The sequence below is a fragment of the Halyomorpha halys genome, unplaced genomic scaffold (genome assembly GCF_000696795.3).
Source record: "Halyomorpha halys isolate HHAL.00 unplaced genomic scaffold, Hhal_1.1 Scaffold252.1, whole genome shotgun sequence".
NCBI lineage: Eukaryota > Metazoa > Arthropoda > Insecta > Hemiptera > Pentatomidae > Halyomorpha > Halyomorpha halys.
Window position 1 is genome coordinate 1,672,208 of NW_027108761.1, and position 20,626 is coordinate 1,692,833.

Consider the following 20,626-nt stretch of genomic DNA (forward strand, 5'->3'; position numbering starts at 1 on the left):
GACCTTAATCCAAGAGGAATTATTATCTGGAAACTATACTTAGATGCTTACTAAAGCAGTAAATTGTAAAAAGATATAACTTCCAACGGCTTTCTGCAATTTTTTAAACAGATAAGTGCAATAGTGTAATGATTACTTGGAGAGGCAATAACTTGTCTGAATTCCTAACTCAGAAAAATAAACCGCAAAACAAAACCTGAAGGGTTTTGGAAACAAAGGACATATGCTGTTGTGGTATAAAAAAATCTTGCTTTTCGGAAATATTTTTTTGTTTTTGAATGCCAAATTTCATCTTCGATAGGCAACATTACATAAACACAAGTAAACACAAAAGTAGACATAGGTTTTGGTAACACTATGTCACCGATACTTTCGTTTGAGGCGGGTCCGGTCGGGAAGGATTGCCTTTTTTGTGTTATGATATCCTCTTGTGAGATTATGACATGTCTTAAATTGACCAACCTACTCGCTATAATTATCCGTTTGAGAAGTCAGATAAGTAAGGCTACCATGGAGGGCGGGAGTGGAGGGTTTAACGCCTTTTTTTCCAATTTCAGGCGCTTTTTAAATATTTTATTACTATCGTAAAGTTTCCTCTTCCCGACTTAAGCAAATATTTCCAAAGTGATATAGGTCATTCGTACTCTGGGGGTCTTAATGGGGCGGGTCCGCCGGGAAGGATCCTTTGGTTCGTAAGGACTGAATATAGAACTTCCAAACATCAATAAATATCCTAACAGGCGATTATAGAAGTTGACTAAATTAATCACGGAACATTTCGAATAGACAATGAACTATCTAAATTAACTGTAATTTAGTAAAAGGAGAGTGAGTCTGGCAACAAAAAAAAAGCAGGACTTTGGAAGTTCCCTCTCAACTGCTTTATTGGTGCTAAAAGCCAGTGGGGACTAAGGGAAGGTTTAATTCCCTTATAATCCTTTAAAGTTATCAAAGGTAGTTCTTTAATGTAAAATAATATCTTCAAGTTTAATTTTACTTCATTTTAAACTATATTTTATATTTGTTATTAAGTAATCATTTAATGAATACATCTTTTAATATGGTGGGTAAAATGTCTAAATTTATAGAACAGGTTTAAAAAAGAGGTTTTAATTAAAACACTAATGATACCTAACAAATAACAACGATAAATCCATTGTATAGAAATGAAAGGTAAAGTTAAATAAGTTTTCCTCCAATAAAAACCGCATTTTTACTACCATAACCAATACTTTGCCTTTCACAACGCTAAAAAGACAAATAAACGTCTTATAACTTCAAATGGATCGAAATAAAACCAACGTAATCGCTCTAATATAGAAAGTATCTAAGACTCTTAACATATAGCATATTGGAAATGGGCTTGTATATGTTAGTGAAACGATCTAGGGCAGATAAAGTACCATTAACTTTCAACAGTTAATTATCACCAAAATGCAGGAAGAGTTTCGAAAAAAAATTAAAAAATGGTCATCTGTCGACAAAGAAAGGAGAGTATAAGACCACATTGTTATACGGACAAAAGAAGGTTACGGGTCTAGGATGGAAATAAGTTTTTTTTTTGTTTTTTTAAGCTACTTCTAAAGAAGAATGTGGAAAAGATATATAGGACGTGGCAAAAAAGGAATTGTATTGCATCATAGCTGAGCAAAGAAGAACGTCGTAAACCGGTATTCCGTAGCCTGGAATATCAATTGAGGATTGGGCGGAGGCATGAGGGGGAATCTGGAACAAAGATTAGTCAGATATATTCATTTCGTAATGGGACATCTTCCTCCTGGTCTAGATGGAAGAGTACGGCAGTTTCCATGCAGTAATTTACTGGAGAAATGTAATGGCTTCCTTACAACTACTGAGAGTAATGGAGTACATTGTACCTGTGCTGTATTTAACAGTACACATAATGTTTTTACTTACAGAAAAAGTAGACAAAATAAAAATAGAAAATAACTAAAGTTATTCAAGCTATTCATAAGAAAAACAATCTATTTATTTTGATACTTCTGTACATCAATATGAAACTGTAGTAACGGGATTTATTTTTGTTAATACCCTAAAAAACCATAACAATAAAAAAATAATACAAATTACATATCTTACGATACATTGTCTGTTAATAAAGCCTCAAGACTGATCTGGTATTCAAAAATTCATTGAGCATTTTTATATAATTATACGACTCCGGTTATACTCAATACTTATAAAACTCTGGTCGTAGGAGGATAGTCAAAGTTGTGGTCAATAAAGATAGTAGAAGAAAACTACTTATTTTTAACCGGTGTTTCGATCCACTTTGCAGGGCTATAAGTATTTTCTATATAAAAGCCTGCGGTATCAACACACCACTGCCAGCGTCTTTTCCATTGTTTATAGTCTCCCTGGAACTCTTCGAGGGAAAGGCCTTCAAGACACCTCGTCGAAGCTGCATAGACTGCTGGAATCGAGTCAAATCTCTACTATCTCAGGTATTTCTTGATTTGGGGAAACTAGAAAGAATTCGTTGGGAGCTAGGTCGGAGCTTGAAGGTGGCAGTGGTCTACGGCAGTGTAAGCATGTTGAATTAGGTGACGCGAACCAATTATGAGAGGCCATATTGTCATGGCGGAGAATACAATCGTCTTTGAACACTGGACGGACTCGCTCCTACAAACGGCAATTAATTTAATTAACAGTAACAGTGTTTAAAACTTCAAGAACTTACTCAAAATTTTCATCATTACGGCTTGCTGATGTCGTTAACGTCCTTCCGGCCATCTTTGAACTACTTATGCCACATGAAAACCATTGCACGTGACATGGATTTATCTTTATGATTTCGTGAATCATGTTAACAGTTTTTTTAGCGATTTTTTTTTTTCAGTTTCACATAGTTCACCACTTTGTTGAATACCGCTGCTCCAAGTAGTGCTACATTTTCGATTTTTTGACAGAGGTCACTGACATACACTCGAGTCATAAACGATTTACTCACTCCCGTGTCTCAGAAACAACTTTATGTTAACAATTCCATCGAATTCCTTAATCACTTATGAAGTTGAGTTTTCGGATTTCAGTGACGCATTACGGTGAATAAAATGGGTATATAAAGTTGTAGGACTTGTAAAAACGGATCTCTTAGAAGTTATTAAGTGCTGAGCCAACTCGTTAACGCCTTATGTCTAGACCGACACTAAGTGAGAGGATTGCTCGAAGGATTATCTGGCTGATGGTAATATTGGGATTGAACCTTCAGGTTCCCTAGTCCTTTTTTTGTTAACTTAATACGAAGCATTATTAAAATAATATAGCACCTAACAAGTAAAATTAAACAATTTATTTTAAGTCAATAAAAATGATTTCTCACACCTTCTCAAGAAGTATGAAGACGACTCCCTGCCAACTCTCCTATCCAGGGCGTGCTGAAGAAATGTTGACATACACTATATCCCACCTCTTGTGTTAATGACCGCCCATAGAAGTAGAACACCATAATTTAGAAAAACAAAACATAAACGATAACATTTCTTATATGGTGGTATTTCATTACAAACAGTAAAGACACAGGGCGTTCTAAAATATAACTACTTCATATTGAACAATCGCAACATGTTCAGAAACCAAACCCGTAACCTTCTCAAAAGAGTGTCCCCTTGACTACACAGATATCGCTAGTGTTTTATTTAACCATGACAACAGTAATATGGTAACAACCTAGATTTAGGTTTTTTTTTTTTTCTGTTTTTTTTATGAGTGATGAAAACTATTACAGACCACAGTCTTCTAAAGTAGGACAGTAGAGGGTTTACCATTCCCACTTTATCCCAACATCTCCCGCATGCTCCTATTGAAAAACCCTTTCACTTCCGGGCTAACACGATCTCATTCTTATTAATGCTCCAATAGTCAGGGAGGGCAAGACAATATATTTCCTAGGCCAACTTCTAATCGAAGAAGCTCTCTGAACAGTAAGAGTTCTCTCACACGAGTAAGCAAAAAAAAAAAAAGAAAAACACAGTGATCTAAAATAGGGGTATTCGTAATCTTCAGTTTAACATGTTAAAGCGTGTTAAATGAAAAAAAAAAACTGATGTTAAATGGAGAAATATTTCCTTCTTTTACAATGTTAAAACGATATGACATAGAACTTGGTAGAGAGCCTGTTAAATGGAGAATGACGTCACGCAACAGACCATCTTTGCCTCTGTTTTGTTAATAGTTCTTAGGTTACTTGCTTGTTGTTTTTGTATTGACTGTTTTAGTATAGTTTAGGATGTTTTAAAACCTAATAAAGCAATGGACGATAATAATAATAATAATGTAATGACAGTTGTCAATTAGCTCATCTTGACTCTCTTTCTTACAAGTTAAAAGATGTACAAGACACTTTGTAGCCAAACTCTCACACAACTGCTACTTTTCACTCAATTTAGGAATGTTGAATAAATTACTTTAATCAAAACTTAGAAGTAAACAATAACATGAAGTTTTTGAAGGGAAGGTTATAAAACAAGTTCAAAAAATCCGCTAACTCTTATGCATTTAACATTTAACATGACTTTAAGTAGGGCTGCTCACGATCCTATACTTATAACATCTAACATGGTAAAACATTTTACATTTAACACATCATGAATACCCCTAATATTGTAATATTCACAATTAACTAACAAATAATTTTTTCTTTTGTCGGATGGTTCTAAGAACATTGTAAGATATTTACAATATTTAAGAACATAAACTTATCTTAAATATTGAAAATATGTAACAATGTTCTTAAAACTATACGACAAAAGATAAAGATAATAAAATTCCTTTGAAGATAGTTATACTATTTTTCTTCAATAACTCTCCTTTTGAATAAAGGATTACAACTATACAATTATAACAGAAGAGGTCAAAACTAACCCGATTTGGGTAGGTCCCATGCCAAAATGAACACTACACAGCCCTTAATATACTAACCGAAAAGAGGGCAGGAGGGCATCATTAATGAGGAGGCGGTGAAGAGGAACGCTAATTAAGGAGAAGAAAACAAAGAAGAAAAGAGAGAATGGATAGCAGAAGGTGGGAGGGTATGATTAACTTTAGTAATGACAGTCGGCTAGGCGCGATGTGTTATTTTCAGACTCAATACTTTGCAGGACATTGGACATAAAATATAACTTTTCATCTAAATATACATTTCATTGATTAATTTATACAAACTTCGTCTATTATGTCAAAACATTCAGAACCAGAAAAGATATATTAGCAACTCAAAAATATCTGAAAGCCTAATTTATGGTGTTATGCAGGAACAATAATTAAAAACAAATAAAAGTTTGGTGACGATTTGTAACACCTATTTGATATTTAATTTTTCCAATAATAAAGTGAATTTATTTATTTTTGATAGAAAGCCCTTGAATTCTAGTACAAAGTATAAAACATAATAAAAAACATTGCAATAACACTAAAAATTAAATATCATACAACTTATTAATATAGTGTTAATAGTTTAGAATACATTTTTGTACGATATTCTTTCCTAGCTGCTACTTCATGAATACGGAATATGTTCAGAAGAAAACATAAGAAAATATTGAGGGAACCAAAAAATGGAGAGTTCCCAGACGAGAACAGTAGAGATTTGAAGTTCTATCACGCACAGTATACATGTCTTTACATGCACGTAATAATAAATATAAAATTGAATTTACAACACAACATGACGTTAATACTAACTGTATTATGTGTAACGTATACATATGTATACGGTTTTATATACTTATTTCAATATATTATAATAGGGAATAGAAACTAACGGAAACCCGGTTTATGACGACCGTTTCAGAATTTTATAGGAGTAAATTTTAATCTATTGTAACATATGTTGTTCAGGGAATGATACAACCTTCCTAATTATTCATTCCTTTATTTACGTTTTAAGGTATATTTACAATAAATTACAAAAAGTAATTTAATAATAATTCTAATTTTCCTTGTAATCAAGTGATTAATATATCTTCTTCATAACATTGATTGAAGTAATAATGGCATTCGGTTTAGACAAAAATGAAGCCTAATATAAAAATAAATAATAATCATTATTTCAGAAATTTTTAGGAACGAAAAAAATATAAATGTTGAAGAAATTGGTTTCGTCAATTAAACGTTGATTACCCTTTTATTTTATATTTAGAACAAATGATTTATTTTAAATAACTATAATAATTATTAAACATCTTCAAAATATTTCTTTAAAGCTTATAGGTTAGCAGCTATATGATATAGGCATTTCATAGAGCCTGAGCGAAATAATAGGTTGATTTCCGAAGAAATAGTCATGATAATTAACAACAATCAACATTATAATGCAACTATTCATTATAGCTATATACAATAATTATTTCATACAATTGATGTACTCACAATCACGCCAATTTTCGAAGAAGAGAAGGAATAATTTCACTTACCTAAAACAGAAAATAAAAATCAATAAATGGTATAAACAAAAATTAAAAATTAATACATTGTTTATATTATAACAAATATGTTACTTGTTTCTTTTTTCTGTTACCTAATATTTATTACGTGTAAAGACCTTGTTTTATTACTTTATATAATAGCATCTAATGTTTCAAGGTTTCTCTAGGTGATATAACACCGTACAGGTATCTATAAGAAAATAAAATACCAAGGGCAAGCAGACACTAATAAATATTGATATTTAAATTATAATAGTTAATTCTATTATATTAGTAATAATGAGTTGAATATTATAATAGAACAACGTTCCCTTTAATTTTATTTTACTACGTTTTTATAAATTTAAGTATTTCTCAAACAAATTTGAAAATTCATGAGAAGATGGTTGGGAGGTGCGGTCAGAATATAACACAATACAGAAATAACTTATTTAATATTGCCAATGTTTCGGCCAGAATTTCTAGCCTTCATCGGGGCTAAAAACAAGATAACAACCAATGAATACAAAAAAGAAAACAGTAAATATAAACAGAATTACATATAGTAATTGTACAGAATGAAATTAGTAAAAATAAAGTGAAGAAAGAAGTGGAAAATAAAATGTATATGTATTATGTTATTTTTACTGACTTATTTAATTATCAAGTCAGTAAAAATAACATAATTAAGGAAATAAAAATTGAAAGTCATATAATGCAAAGGAATATGAATATTTTAGAGTTTATTAATAATTTAAAAATTAAAATTATGGATAATAAAATAAAATTAAATAACTTATTTGTGTCATATTATGACCGTATTCCCAACCATTATATCATCCATGATCAACTATCTTCTCATCATTATAAATTTGAAAATATATATTAATATATTTTGTTTGTTCATAAATAATAAAGGGAAAATCAATTTAATAATCAACCAAAAACAGCATAAAAAATATTTCAAGAAGGGAATATGTACTTGATATTTTTATTTTTATTTATATTTGAGCAAAACAATAATTGAAATGGAGTTCATACATTGTTTTGTTGTGAATAACATATTTTTCCCGTTTGTGGGAAATCCATATGTCCGTTCCCATAATCATATTTAACAATAATTAAATTCAGTTTGGATATCCAGAACTACCGAAGCACTACATAAGAATGAATGAAGGCCAAATACAGACATGAGGCATGAGAATGAAAGAAGGCATAATATGCCTTCCATTTAATTTACGTCACATGTTATTATTTATTTCTGAATTCTCATAGAACCTCAAGGCTGATCTATTGAGAGACCGTGTATACATGAGAATTTAGTGATTTTAGCCATAAAACCTCCTTGGAAACAGTAAAAACAACTGAAATAAACATGATTAGTTCTATTTTCTGATACTTCGTGTTGAAGCATAAAGAGTTGTTTTTTTTTCTTTTACGAGTCTGCATCGTGATTGGTCGTAAATTCGTCTAGTTCGTATCAATTCCAATGTACGGAAGATGTCGGAGCCAACCGAATATATAAATGTTCTCCCGGCTTAGGGAAGAGGAGTTAAATAAACATAGGGTGAAGCTGTCAGTTTATTTTCCATTACAGCTGTAACGCACCAGAGGGCCGGAGCGCTGTCTGCTTAAACGCCACCAACTGTTGTCAAAACAATCAGAGTTCCGATAACAGAAGTAAAAAACAACGTAATAACAAGAACTATAAGGCATATAGTTAAAAAAAAAAGGTAAGAGAAATCTCCATAGTTCAGAAGTTTTAGAAAATGAATTTTACGTTAAAAAGTTTTCAATCCAAAATCCTTCGTAAAATAAGGATTTGTTTCGTAAGTTGTAGGTCATAAGTAAGTTCCTCTCTATGTGTCATAAGTTGCCGATTTGGCCAGAACCAAACACCAATCCTTCCAAGATAATCTTCCTAACCACCCAAACACACTTGTTTCTAACCTGACTTCTTCATCACCTGATAATCGTCCTAGGTGTCTGAAAAGAAGACGACATTGAGATAGAAGAACCACATGTCTGTACCATATCATTGTAATATAACTCACATCAAATTTACTTGTGGTATATATTTAATAAAGTAACATCAATAAATAAATTGAAATAAAAAATTCAAAAGGTATAATTTATTCATAATTAAAATATTATAAATTGTACTAACCAACCCCGGACAACTTGGAAGACAAGATTTTTGCGACTAACGCTCATCTTGTTTAGTACTAAATTAAACTAATAATACACACAAAAATAAATAAATTAGAAACGAATTTAAAGATGTTTTATTTAAACATAGTATACAAGGTCTAAAATATAAAAATATCAATTACATCTTTCGTCTGTGCGTTCGGCCTTCTTTAAATAACAAAGTTTATACAGAAATTTCCTTTAATATTTAAAAGTTTCTTCACCCTGGAAACAGACAACATCCTCGCCCTATAGTCCAAGTTACTACCATCAAATATAACATTTCTTAAAGTATAATGTACAGAGTTAACCCATGGTAAACCTTAAGATCTTAAAAAATATTTTAAAAATGAACATATTCCGTTGAGAATGAGTAAGAAATCTTTACCCTATTCCCTACAGCTGACAGGGGTTGATAAATCCCAGATAAATTATCCTTCTGACGTCACTCAGTCAGGAATCCTGGTTTTACTTGTCCCAGACGGTGTCGGCGTTCAATTCACGCTTTAAGCTAGAACCGCTAATAAAAGAATATTACATACAGAAATACTCTAAGATGATTCAAGGTGAAATAAATGTTTCATAAAAAGATTTCATGGACATACTAACAATCTTATACAAAACACGGACACGACAGGAATGCCAAAGATCACAAAAAGACTAAAAAGAAGTTGGCTATATGAATTCCTAGAATAAAATTTAGATCAGGAGTAAGCAGCGATAAAGATTACTAAATATTCGTAAATGTTTATTATTTTTATTTATTAATATTTACACATAAATATTTTATATACGGATTTGAAATTACATTAATATAAATATATATTTTTAGTTCCTATTAAAACATATTTCCTTGGATTACATTTAATAAAAAGAGTACATTACACCAAAAATTTCAATTGAATTTACTTTTAGATATAATACATTTTTTTTAAAAGGATTTTAAAATAAAAATTTTGTAAAACGAAACATATTTCATGGAAATTTTATCAATAAGAAGGAAGAAAGTTACGTTTTTTCCTCATTTTGTTTTGCAAAAGAAAAAACAATCCCCAGAGTTTTTCTTTACAATGCGCTCTAGACAAACACTGAACACCTTAAAATATTATACTGATAAGAAGGTGTAACTGAAAACTGATAAGAGTTTTAAATTTAATTTATTTCTCTACGTTTATAAAGAAGCAAATGTCAATTCACTGAGCCATGAAGGAAATTTAAAAATGATTTCAAATAATATCAGAGAGTAATTTTAAATTAATCATTTGAGAATCCTTTCAAAGGAGAAAACGAAATTAATAACCACTATTTTCAGAAGCAGATACTTCTTTATCTAAGAAGCTAGTCAACTATTTTTCCAAAATAATTTATTCCAAAACACTGAAGGGAGGATGTATAAGTACATTCATCACTAAACCTTCAAGTTAAAGCTTAGTGATTGTTCTGATTACTAAGATATAAAACATTAAATAGATATGATATCCATGCTGAATTAATATCTGAGGTTAATAAATTGTATATGACATTGTAAATTACGAACTACATGAGTCAAAGGACCACAATCCGAATTTTGAAATAACGTTTTGTTAAATTACAATAGGATAGTTTTTAAAATTGTTATTCTTACAAGGAAAATAACGTAAAAATAATTGTTTTTTTTATCACTATTATACATTCGCTTTAATTATAGTGAATAATATTTGCATGTAAAGGTTTAGTTGATGTAACAAAAAGTCTAAGAGCATTAAGAACCGAACATCCCCACTACTCCTCTAAAAGATATGTAGAGCGCTGAGTGCAGTTAATCAGCTTGCCACCTTATGTTATGTCCCCACTCACGCCTTAACAGCACCCCCTGACCTCTTGTCCTCCCCGGATAGAGATACTGCCAGACCCTATCTCAAGTTTTCAATAAGTTCCATTAGAGGAGACTTCTTCCCGCAAGAAGATCACGCCACCTATATATCTTATTCCTCTCTCTAACGGTTTGGCCGGCTGCCGCTTACCTTCTATAATCTCAATGCTTCTGTACGGCCGATACTAAATAACGTCTTCGTAAGTTTAGTATTGCAAAAACAACAGTGATCATTATTTCAAACTTTATAATTGTTTAGGTTAAGTTACATAGTCAACTTGTCAGCTAGACACCAGAAAGGTTTGTGGTGGATCAAATCTCGGTGGAAAGATTTGGAAAACAAACTAATTTACTGATTTTTTAAATATTTCGAGATAAAATTATTAGAACTTTTTCAAAAGTTTCGACGCAAGAAATATTAATATTGCTTCAAAGTGATCCGGCCTGGAGGACCTTTTTTTTTCCTACGAATATATTTTGTAAAAATTTAAAAGTATTCTACACCTTCAGTTCTTTGTAGTATTTACCACAAAGTTTCTTATATTTTGTTTTTAATATTTGATATTGCAAAAATTACGATCCCGTTAGAAGGATCTTTTTTTTCCATTAAGGCACAATCTCTATATAACTCACTATAACCGTTAGTTTTAGATTAGTTAGATTTCGATTAATTAGGGAAAGAAATAAAAATAGTTTGAAGATATTTTCTTACAATCGTTATCTAATTTTAGTTTTATATTTGTTTTTGATAAACATAATAAATATTCCAAATATTTTTGGAAGGGAATCAAGATGAAGTATATAAGCTCTAAGTTCTAGAACGCTTAAATAGGTTTCTTAATGAACTAATTAAAAGCCAATCAAACACCACCTTACTCAACCTCACCTACCTTCTAAGGAGCGATAGGTTATCGTAGGTTGGCAGCCGCTTTGTCTTTCATGATAGCCTCGTTCAGTTTAGTATAGAAAAACTAGCTAAAGGCTAATAAAACACTGAATTTATAAAAAAAAACACCTTCTTATTCAAAACTCTAAAGTATCTACCAAATTACTAATTATTTTTATATCCATCTCAAACACTTATTTTGTTTTTCATTAATGTGTAATATATACGGTTAACTGTAGATAATTTTCGTTTCAAAAAGTGAAGAAAAGAAAAAAAATAGTGATTCTGGATCAAATCAAGAAATGTATGAATATATTCGTTGAATTTAAAGATAAACATCGATTGATTAATAACTCTTGATTTCACGGATTTTGGAAATGAACAAAACAAATAAAGAGTAGTAGACAAACTTCTCCAAAACAAATAAATGAACACCATCGTTTCAAAAAAAATTTGCTATACTTTATCTGTAAATTAAAAAACTGCCATTTAGATATAGGTTATCTTATAAAAACTGTATCATTTTATCCCATTTAGATCCCGCATATCCGATAAGATCCCACTGCCTGAAGTCTTTAAGATCAATTTAGTTCTGGTTCAGCTAAATGACGCATTATGTTATGGGTTACAATTATCAGCGTTTGAACATGGAATTTTGATACAAACAATAAAATTGACGAGTAAGTAAAATAGAAAAAAAAATGAGATATTTAAAATACATATTTCGAAGAACTGGTAAGTTCAGAATGAATAACTGGATGTAAATAATCCAATTTTAAAATTTAAATATCTACAAATTGTGTCTGCCTTTAAATTATGTCGTTCCCGTTAATTCTTACAAGTCAGGAAGTGTTGTCTCTTTGGAAGGATCATATTTTCATGAGCTAATTATTGTCCAACTAATCAGTAAAGTTTTACATTTGTTTTGTTTTTTAGATGGTGAAAATAGGTAATATATTATAAAACCAATTTTAACAGATGCATACATCCTTTATACAAAATGAAAGGTCCATAACTCAAATCTGTTGTTTTTTTAACGAATATTTCATGTTCTACACTGAAGCCCTCTCTCAACTTTGCGGCCCCTCGGTTTAGTACTATAAGTCCTGTTAGGAATAAGATTGTTTAACTAAATATTATTCAATATTTTAAAATCTGGGAAACCTCCTAGTTCCTAATCGACTTGCATTTTCAATCGACTATCCTCACAAGAGTCTCTCTAACGTTATAAGAAGAAAACAAGAGTCAGGTCATCAAGAGGTTAGGTCATCCGAAGAGGGTGTTTGGTCAACTCTTTCACTCCTGTTAAGGACTATACACAGTCATTAATATCTCCATAAGGAAGACGTTTTTCCCTCATTATACACACCTTTCTTGAAACCGGATTCACACTTTCTCACGCATAGCTCCTGGGTACAATTCAGAATGAAATTATCCGCACACAACGGACCTTGAACCGTGTGATTTACCTTGAGAAAGTAAAGTGGACATATGTCACGCTGGACTGCCGGGTGATTCCAGAATATTTTTCCATAGATATTCCAAAATTATCATAATATAAACCCTGAAACCAACTTTGAACAGCAGAACATAAAAGCTTCTCAAATTATTTCATCTTAATTTTTCTTTATTCTCTATTTCTTAAAATATACAACTGTATCTTAAAATATACAACTGCAAAAATACAAGTGAACGTGATAAGCTATAATAACATTAAAGATTTGAAGGAACTATCTATTAGTAAAACTCCAATAACATTTCTACATTAGAAGATCTGGAATAAGTTTAGATATTAGTGGGTTTGGATTGCTGGGGTGTATATTATGGAATGATTGAAACCTAGTTCGGATGGGCTAAAAATGAGAAATTAATACCTTAACGAATCATTTAATGACAAAACTGAGTATTAAATTTTACAAGATATTTTGAATTGTGAGATTGGTTACAAGAGGAATTATTTGGTTTTCTGGCGCCCCAACACTCAATTGCGTAAGTCCAAATAGGCCTTATTATAGTCATGTAGATCAGTCTAAACCCAAAATAAACATTTAAAATATTAGAAATAAAAATATAACTATAAATGGAAACTACAAAATAATAAACCTCATATTATTCATTACACAATGCTTTACAAGCCATTCCTTAAACAAAACACTTAAAATATATAAAAGTCAGATTAAACGTGTGTGTAGAGGATATTTCATAATAACTAAATACTGTTGAGTTACTATTTCAAAATTGTTTAACATTAAAAAAACATATAAAATTATCTTTTCGAGAAACGAAGAAGAAATAAAACTAAATAAAATAAAAAAATAAGAATAAAACACAAATAACAAAAAATATGTGCGTAGTTGACATATTTATCACTTAGCCTATAGATTAATATACTTATAAAAAAATGTATTAACAGATAGATAAACAGAGTAAGTAGATCATCATTTCGTTAAATGAGTGTTAATAGGTTGTTAAAAAAACTCATTAACAAACTAACTTACGTTTCTCGACCAGATTGCTAATTATATTTTTGGTTCAGTTATTTTTACAACGAATACTGAGTTAAATTCTATATTGAAAAACTTAACGAAGTTAACAAACGTCAATTATGCTTAGACTCAAATATAGATTTATTTTATCACGTATAAAAATGAAAAGAACACATGAGAGGCTGTCACTTGAAATTTTTACTTATTTACATTAAACACATTTTTTACTAACACTCCTGTTACCAATCAACAGAGGTTGAAAAAAAAAACTGAAACATCCTTTGACTACAAGTTAAAATTTTAATAAAAAGAAAAAGGAAACGGTATGATACTAATAGTAACAATTCGATCTGTTATAGGTACAATACTTGTTATATTGAGAAGATGTAAATAAATTGAAGCTTCAAAAAGAATAAATAATTATATCAACAAATACAGCTTTGTATAAAAAAAAAATCAGGACTAAACATTTCAGATGTAAGAGTTATATTGTGCAAGCGCGGGACGTGTAGCAATTATTATCTGCAAGGCCTAAATGAGTATAATTGAAAATAAAAGAAATTAAAAAACACACTTTTGACGACTTAATGTGAGTAAATAACAAGATTTAATGTAAGATAAAAAATAATCAATTTCTCCAGGTAAATTACATTCCATATGAGGCTACACAATCTTATAGCTCAATTAATTTTTTTTCAACTTTAATTTATAATATGACAGTTCTCTGCTGCAGTTATCATTAAAGCCGTGTAATCACAATTAATTACGAAACATAAATTAAACAGAAAAATACAAACGTATTTAACATTACAAAGTTTTTATCAAATCATAATAACCTAAAACACATTTTTAATAACATAAATGCAGAATATTGTACATACGAAGTTTCAAGATATTTTATTTTTTGAAATATTATTGGAAAACTTCTTCGAAGAAAAAATATTTTAATGCTAGTCTGGGCAGTTACTCAATTATAGAAGCATTTTCTCCTCAAGGAGGTTACTATATTTATAACCTTGACTGGAAAAATCAATTATTTATTTTGAGATAATTAGTTTTTACTCTTTATACACAAGTACGATCAGTTTTCGTCTTGTCTCATAATCTTAACATATATTTAACAAAATATAATAGTTATTATAATATTGAAGCCATTTTTGTGTAAATTTCCCGGAATATTTAAAATCGGACCACGCTTTGGTAATTTTTTTTATTATCAAATAATTATTACATTTCAATTAATTCTTTATAATTTTCAACAGGTATATTATAAAGTTTCGAAATTTATTAATTTTCTTTTTTTATGTAACTTTTACTACATTTCTTGGCATCTGCTAATACATTAGTGCAAACTTTGAAGATATTTTCAAAGTTTTCAGCTCTTAGTATAATAGCCAAAATATATAGAACATTAAAACGAAAAAATTTCTTTGAGATCTTGGAAGGAACCGGCTGACCCAAATTTCTAAAAAAAGAAGCAATAAAAAGTGCGATGAACCCTCAGTAAACATCAGTGTAGTTTACAATTCTAGATTTGAAACGGTGCAGACAGCTCTATATAAACAGCAGTTAATTTTGAAAGGCTGTATATTTCGGGAAGGAGGAAATGCCAAAAAAACTAAGAAAAAAACCTTAACAAAGATTGAATTTAAGATCTTCAGAAAGGAGATAAGTTGTTTTGAAGATGTGAGTTTACGGGGCGCTAAAATAGATTTTGTATTGTTCATTCCTTCCTGATTCTCTATATCGAGATACACACACGCACGTATGGGGATATGTAAACATATATGCACGCAAAGAATGGTGAAAATTACGTCATAGATAACGTAGTCGATGCTTACGATTAGATCATAGGAACAAGTAGAAATATTTTGCAACGATTTATGATGTTGTTGTACATAATTTATGAACAAACATTACATACGTAAGAAAATATGTCCTTGATCTAACTTAAATGCATCTAGCATTCACTTATTTACTTCCTTCGCAAAATGGCAGCAGGCTTCAGGTTATGCTGTAGTATTAGAATAAACTAAATTAAATCTATACCGCAACAACCCATGAAGGGTCAGGGGAACAATACTTTGCAAGGAAGTGTTTACTAGACCAACGGTTGTGCAAGGAGGTCTGGTCAGAATCACGCTCGACCGCCAGATTTTTACTTAATTAAGAGTACCCACTTAGTGAGGCTGGGTGGACCACGGAGGGCTCTTGAACCCAAAGGGCTCACTCCGGGCAACAGTGATATTTATCTGTCACAGCCAGATTCGAACCCGGGTACATTTTATTTTAGCTGGAAGATTTTATGACGAAAGGATTATTTCGCAATGGGATATTGTCATAAGCAATTAACCACACCTTAGAGCGGGACTTGGGAATCTGTAGACATCATCAACCAAGATCCTTCCGCATGACCCTATCAACCAATGAGCTGGCAGTAATCCTAGGATCACGTCCATCACGCTTCCTCAACTAAAATAAATCTTTCCCCTCCGTCTTAGGACCACTTGAAGAGCATCCTCTGCCACGACGAGAACCAAAACCATAAATCCATTCGTCGACTGGAAACGAACGACGTAACATGGTCATCTAATTATGTTGAACACTAAGCAGCCATGGCTAAGGCGCTGGAGGGGAATGTCTGAAAATAGTGTTAAGCAGGAGTGATGTCAGCGTGGTGGTTGGTCGGAGGGACCGCTTGCTAAGGAAACAGACTATACCCGGCGTATACCTGCACAGTGCGAACCCACCAGGTCTTACACTACACTCACAGGAATAATTGTCCTTTATAAGGAATAATTTGTATTATTCCAGGAATAAATCAAATATATTTAATATATAATATATATTGTAAACTAATTAAGTTTAATGTTTATAAATCGGTGTAATTATTTGTTTTAAAATTGACAGAAACTATCATAGCTAAATTAATCGATATAAATACGATAACTAAGTTACTAAAACATCCTTATTACTTCAAAATACCAAAATAATTCAATTAATTTCAAACACACAAAATATTTTTAAGCAGCTTTTAATAGTAAATTAAAAATGGTAGGGAAAGTGTACTTTGTAAAAAATATCATTTGAGTGATACCCAAAAATCACTTCATAACCCTTACATAAATCTGTATTATAAAAAAAAAATTGATATAACAAAATATACATTTTAATTTTTTATGTTTCTATATATTACAAGACCATGAACTGTAACTTAACAAAATTCCGGGTAACTCCTCTTAACCATTTTTTTCTCCAAAGTTTCGTAAAAAGACAAACGGACCATTAGAGTTTTTAGTATAAATATTTTTAAAATGGCCAGATCTAATTAGTTGGAACCTAATAATTTGATTTATAAACTTTAAAAGAAAGATTCGGCAGCAGACATTTTAAAATATATCTGTCGTAATCTAAATAGTCGGATAAAAGCCAAGGTGGTGTACAGGCAAATTTCGGATAATATGGTGTTTTATTATGGTAGCAAATATAAGGAAACAGCTAATTTAGATATAAATCAATAGAGTGTTTTGTTTATTTTATTACTTTATTTTTAAAGTTATTTTTGGCAAAATTATAATAAATAACACAAAATACAACGAATTATATAAAAAGAAAAAAAAAATCGAAAATAGCAAAATTTGTAGACACCCCCACTTGGCTTTATACCGATGATGAAAATTAAGATTTAATAAAAAAAAAAAAAAATAAATACTTTATTTACATGAATGAAAGATAACGAACAATACTAAGATATAATATAAAATTTGTACATATGATTATAAGATAGTCATAAATAACTAATTCAGTATTTAATATATATATTATATATTTTTTTCTTAGCTACGATAATAATTTTAACCGGAAAACGAAGTGATAACGTTGTTATAATTAGAAAAAACAAAACAAAGAATACGACTATTTCTTTGGTATCTAATATAAATTTTTTTATATTTTTTCTAGTATTAAATAATATAACGCTACGAGTATTAATTCTATGATTAGTAAAAGTATCATTTTAAATTCATTAAATACAGATTGGGGATATAGCAAAATATAATATCGGAAAATTTCCAGCAAAAATTCGTCGATATTTCATAATGAAAAAAATACCTTTTTAAAACAATTTTAAAACCAAAAAAATTTACAATGTCAAATTCATACTTTAAAACTTAAAGACACTAATAACGAGAAATTCTGTCTCGAAAGAAAAAAAACTTTTAACACAAAATAAATACTAACCAAACTGACGTATTTATGAAAATTATCGTCTCGAATTAGAAATTAAATTTAATACTTACCAAGTCCTTAATGATAAAATAATTTAAAATTAGAGTTTGTGTAAAACATTAATTAAATTTTGGTTTCGATTTTGATATCTTCTTACTGTATATTCAAATTAAAAAAAAACTTAGTCTCGAATAGTAAAAATACTATTCAAAATCAGAAGCATTGGAGTGAAGCCTTTTATTGTTAAATTTAACATTATAAATTTGCAAAGATAATTACATGAGTTAAAAGTAATAATAAATATTAACTAAAGACAATTTCGTGTGAGAATGGTTATTATGTCACAAAGTAACGTTAACTGCTTCTAATTCAATGGCTAATAAAATTCGCGGTCAGACATGGGACGGTAGTACACGTAGGTTATACCCTTGAATTCTAAATAAAGTTCTCAAGGATTCAGGATATTTGTTTATTTTGGATATAATTTAAAATCAAAAGAAAACATATATCATCCTGATATTCCTACAAAATTTGCTAAATATAAAATAAAATGGCCTTGATTAGTTTAATCTGAAATGTCTACAGAATAGTCACACCGGTTTAACTAAGATAGTACTGAACTCTATCAATTATATCGTTATCAGTTGTAAACAAGAACTGTTACGATTAAAGAGAACACCTTAAGATTACTAATCATAGTAATAGTCTTGAACTAATCAGAGATTATAAATTTATAAACAGTAAAGATCGTCAAAAAGCATAGAAAGAAATAAAATTGAATTTTAGACAAACGAATCGTATCCCGTTTTGTAACGATAATAATGATTATATATGAATGACAATATCGATAGTCAAAATTGTTTCATATGGCTCCAGAAAACTGATAAGCAATATAAGTTTATAAAAAAAATCTTAAACTCGAATCTTCATTTAATTAGAAATGTAAAATTTACAGTCACATCTATAAATTTGAACATCGAAATATCGAAAAAATTAGTTCTAATGGAATTTCAATAATTATTAGGTATTGGTAAAAATAACCAAAACGTCGTACGATTTTAATGATTAATAAAAATTAAAAATATATATAAAATTCGTCTCATGAATGGCAACAATAAGAAATAAATATTATATTTTGTAAAAGGCGGCAAAACATTAATGACAGTATTGATATTTAAATAATTATTACAAAATGTATAATTGTTTCTTCCATTATTTATAAAAAAGTTTAAACAGCCGAAAAACCTGTTTAAGGTATTTTATAAAAATATTATAAATTTTTAATAATTTATATTGACTATATAAGAGGCTGAAGAATTACCATAAATAATTGTTATATTTATATTAAATTAATTTTTCTTACTAATGATTCTTATATATTAAGTAGTTTTATTATTATTTTTTTCATATTCCAATTCTTAATACCTAATATAAAGTGACAATAATTTAATTTCGTACATCTTTATTTATTTTTATTCTAAATATGTGATTAAGGTTATATTTATAGGACTCCAATCACAGGCAGTATAGGACTCCAATGGGAGTCTTGGCCAAAAAAAAAAAAAAAAGAAAAAAAAGAAAAGGTTATATTTTCAATCATGCATTTCTATTTTTAAAAAAATATCTCAAAATTTAAATTTAAATTATCAAACGTAATTAGTAATATTATTAGTTTTTTCGTATTCGAATAGTTCTGTAATATAAGTAAGATGAATAATAGTGAATATAGTGTTTATCTACATGTAAAATGAATTAAAATGGACATATTGAAAATAAATGATATAATTATAAAAAAACAAAAAAAAAACTATAAACAGTAGGAAATATATAAAGAATGTATTGTAGGAATAAATTATTGGTAGATAAAGGAAAACAGGCCTTAGTTACAAATATATTATCTCGTTACCTGTCAAAATGAAATATCCCAGGATCCAATAGGAGCTCTTACGTTATCAGACAAAGGACGTATTTGCAACTACTATCAAGTCTATATAGAATAGTTTAGGACGGACAGTGCAGTAGGTACTGACTGACGAAGGCACTGAACACAATCACTAGGCACAGTAATAAGGCACAAAATATGTATATCACAATAATGCCAGTCAATAATAATAATAATAATATTCAATACAAAATACAAAAATATAAACTCTGTAGAGACACACACCGCTCGGTGCCCGCCGCGATACTGACTGGAGCAACACAAAGAGCCGGCCTCGTGGTAGGGGGCGCCACAGTCGTCGATTCTCCACAGGTATTGGCTCCCACTTAGGATTTATATTTAGCATTTAGATAATCCTATGGTTTAATTTTTTTTTTAAATTCATTTGCTGGTTAAAAAATAAATAACAGTCATACCAAAAAAAATATAATCATACTATCAAATTTAAATATTTCTACTTACTTTTAATTTTATTTAACTTAATTTATCTATTTATGTTTAATTGAAATTTGAATAGATTATTTTATAATTGTAATTATTATTTTTATTATTTATTTAATTTCCTTCTTGTATTTAATTTGCACGTATAAGGCGTGATCGATTCACAATCAATAATAC

The 20,626-nt window shown here is 29.7% G+C and overlaps 1 long non-coding RNA gene across 1 annotated transcript in view; it reads right to left on the reverse strand.

Moving 5' to 3' along the window:
• The window catches only part of LOC136795683 (uncharacterized), a 57,141-nt gene extending 36,749 nt beyond the window's left edge, over positions 1 to 20,392 (reverse strand). Inside the window, exon 1 of the long non-coding RNA XR_010843317.1 lies at positions 19,973 to 20,392. This is a non-coding gene — a long non-coding RNA (uncharacterized lncRNA). The remainder of the gene's footprint in view (positions 1 to 19,972) is intronic.
• Between the last annotated feature and the right edge of the window lie 234 nt (positions 20,393 to 20,626).